A 1913-nucleotide genomic window follows, 5' to 3' on the forward strand; every position below is an offset into this window, starting at 1 on the left:
CTCTCGGAGCGTCATTCCTTCTTGGCGGCATGGTTTTTCCTATAAAACCATCATCAAGTAGAGCCTTAACACTACTTCAGATAATTCCCAAAACTAGCTTCCGACCATGTTAACACGTAATAATTATAGCAGACCTGACAACGCAACCCCCTAAACCGACCCATGATCAGATAATAACTCCCAACTTATAGGTTGACCTACAATCTATAACTAAGGCTCCACAGCCCCCAACGAAAACCAAACCAAAGCTCTGATACCACAATGTAACACCCCGATTTTCAAAGCGAGGGTATATTTTTTTTTCCAAAAGAAATTAAACTAAAACAGAGAAATAAATAAGGAAATGCCTTTGGATAAATAATTGAGTCATTATGATTCACAAGCAGCGGAAAAGTTTCTCCAAATATAAATCCAAAGCATTTACACAACAACAAATGGTACATGGAACCCATTCAAATAAGATGTCAAACTGACAATATTAGTATAATTACAGTTTTCCAAATTAAAATACTCCAACCCAAAAAGAAGGACGTCTAGTCCCTATACATCAACCTAATCTGATCATCCTACCAAAAAACTATACACCCTGAGTGATCTCCACGCACCCCATGAGATCCTCCTAACGTAGCTCCAGTCAAGCATTCCCATCTGTAGGGTACGAACCAGTAGGATCGTCCTGGCTCTCGTCTGAGGGCAAAGCCCAGATTTCCACAATAGTTGTAAAGGGTCACCAACCGAAATTACCAGATAACACATAACATTAAGTTTTAAATGCACAAAATAACCTTTCAACTAAGCATGCACCTTAAAAGGATTTCTCATATGCTAAAAGTTCATGCAATGCTTGCCAATTAAAAATGAAATCAAAAAGAAGTTCTCAAACCATCAAGTAATACATAACTGACCAAAGCATTGATAAATCAATTGAGCAATCGATTATCTAACTCAAAATAAGGACTTCTACTGAGCCAATCGATTGCCAAATCGATTTGGTCAGTTCTGCTGAGTTCCTGCATGACCAAATAAACTTCTAAATCGATTTTGTCAGTTTTGCTGAGTTCCTGTGTTACTGTCAATCGATTTCCAAATCAATTTCTTAAAAGGGTTTTGAAAAATATATTGCCAAATGGATTGGCAAATTGATTTTGTCAAAATAGTGAAGTCCCTGCAACTCATCAAATCGATTGGGAAATCGATTTCCCTGCTTATTCTTCCAAAAATACTTAAACTAATTCAATCACACTCATATATAACTCCAAAACTTAACACTTAGCAATTCCCACACAATCACCACGACGAATTGGTTTTCGAAAAAGTTTTGCAATCCATCGCACGCACACACGCTAATCAATACATAACACTTAGCAATTCCAACACAATTACCACGACAATTCCTATTCAAACCACTCAATCATCAACTTGATTCAAACACGACTCGTGTGCCAAGCCCCCTAATGCAATGCGTATATGCCAAAATGCATGGACTCGGAATTTCAAACCAAAACCCTCCTCGAAGGACCGTAAATCATAATTGTACCGCCTATCGCAGGCCAAAGTACCAATTACCGAGGTGCCACCTATCACGGGTCTGCACGATTTACTAAAAAGCGTAAACCATAAACGTACTGCCTATCACGGGCCCGTATCGTTTACCGAGGTGCCACCTATCACGGGTCTGCACGATTTACTAAAAAGCGTAAACCATAAACGTACTGCCTATCACGGGCCCGTATCGTTTACCGAGGTGCCACCTATCACGGGTCTGCACGATTTACTAAAAAGCGTAAACCATAAACGTACTGCCTATCACGGGCCCGTATCGTTTACCGAGGTGCCACCTATCACGGGTCTGCACGATTTACTAAAAAGCGTAAACCATAAACGTACTGCCTATCACGGGCCCGTACCGTTTA

The sequence above is a fragment of the Cicer arietinum genome, chromosome 3 (genome assembly GCF_000331145.2).
Source record: "Cicer arietinum cultivar CDC Frontier isolate Library 1 chromosome 3, Cicar.CDCFrontier_v2.0, whole genome shotgun sequence".
In the NCBI taxonomy this organism is placed as follows: Eukaryota; Viridiplantae; Streptophyta; class Magnoliopsida; order Fabales; family Fabaceae; genus Cicer; species Cicer arietinum.